Raw genomic sequence first — 1,981 nt, 5'->3', positions numbered from 1 at the left:
CTAGCCAGACTTATCATGAAAAAAAGAGAAAGAACTCAAATAAATAAAATCAAAATAAAATCACAAATGAGAGAGGAGAAATAACAACCAACACCACACAAGTACAATCATAAGAAATTATTATGAAAAACTATATGCTGGGGCACCTTGGTGGCACAGCTGGTTGAGCATCCAACTCTTGGTTTCAGTCCAAGTTGTGTCCTAATAGTTGTAAGATCAAGCCCCAAGTCAGGCTTAGCATGGAGTCTGCTTGAGAGTCTCTTTCTTGCCCTCTCCCTCTGCCCTTCCTGCTCACGCTCTCTCTCTCTCTCAAATAAATAATCATAAAAAAGGAGAGAAAAGCTATATGCCAACAAATTGGACAACTTCTTAGAAGAAATGGATAAGTTCATATAAACATATAATCTATCAAAATTGAAAATGGAAAGAAATAGAAAATTTGAACAGAACTAATAACAATATCCAGCAAGGAAACTGAGTCAGTAATCAAGAAAGTCCCCAAAAAACAAAAGTTCAGGATCAGATGGCTTTACAGGTTAATTCTACCAAACATTTAAAGAAGGTTTAACTCCTGCACTTCTTTAAACTATTCCAAAAATAAGAAAAGGAAGGAAAAAAACTTGAAATTGATTCTGTGAGAACAGCTTTACTTTAATACCAAAACCTGATGAAAAAAAAAAAAAAAAAAACCACTAAAAAAGAGAACTACAGGTCAATATCTTTGACGAACAAAAATGTAAAAATTCTCAATAAAATACTAGCAAACCAAATTGAACAATATTATTTAAAAAAATTATTCACCACAATCAAATGGGATTTATTCCTAGGTTGTTAGGGTGGTTCAATATTTGCAAATCAATCAGTGTGATCCATCACATTAATAAGAGAAAAGATAAGAACCATAGGATCATTTCAATTAGATGCAGAAAAAGTATTTGACAAAGCATAACATCCATTCATGATAAAAATTCACAATAAAGTATGTTAAGAAGGAACATACCTCAACACAATAAAGGCCATCTGTGAAAACCCCACAGCAAATATCATCCTTAAAGAACTGAGAAACTTTCCTATAAGGTCAGGTACAAGACACGATGTCTACTCTCACCACTTTTATTCCACATGGTACTTAGAGTCCTAGTCACAGCAATCAAACAACAAAAAGAAATAAAAGCTATCCAAATCGGTAAGAAAGAAGTAAAACTTTTACTGTTTGCAGGTGATACTGCAAATAGGAAACCCAAAAGACTACCAAAAACTCCTAGAACTGGTAGATGAATTTGATAAAGTCACAGGATACAAAATCAATGTACAGAAATCTATTGCATTTCTATACACCAATATTGAAACAGCAAAAGAGAATTAAGAAAACAATCTATTTACAATTGCACACAAATTTATAAGATACCTAGGAATAAACTTACCCAAAGAGGTGAAAGACCTGTATTCTGAAACTATAGAACACTGATGAAAGACACTGAAGGCTACTCAGAGAAGTTGGAAAATGGAAAGACATTCCATGCTCATGGATTGGAAGAACAAATATTGTTAAAATGTCTATACTACCTAAAGCAATTTACACATTTAATGCAATCCCCATCAAAATACTAACAGCATTTTTCAGAGAACAAACAATTCTAAAATTTGTGTGGAACCACAAAAGACCCCGAATAGCCAAAGCAACCCTGAAAAAGAAAAGCAAAGTGGGAGGCATCACAATTCCAAACGTCAAGTTATAATACAAAGCTGGAGCGATCAAAACAGTTTGATATTGGCACAAAAAGAGACACACAGATCAGTAGAACAGCATATAAAATTCAGAAGTAAACCCACAATTATATGGTCAATTAATCTTTGACAAAGCAGGAAAGAATATGCAATGGGGAAAAGACAGTCTCTTTAATCCATGGTGTTGGGAAAACTGGACAGCAACATGCAGAAGAATGAAATCAGACCACTTTCTTAAACTGTACACAAAAAT

Source organism: Mustela putorius, unplaced genomic scaffold (genome assembly GCF_011764305.1).
Source record: "Mustela putorius furo isolate JIRA1106 unplaced genomic scaffold, ASM1176430v1.1 tig00003845_pilon_pilon_pilon, whole genome shotgun sequence".
Classification (NCBI taxonomy): domain Eukaryota; kingdom Metazoa; phylum Chordata; class Mammalia; order Carnivora; family Mustelidae; genus Mustela; species Mustela putorius.
The sequence above is the reverse complement of the archived record's forward strand: the minus strand, read 5'-3'. Positions refer to the sequence as shown.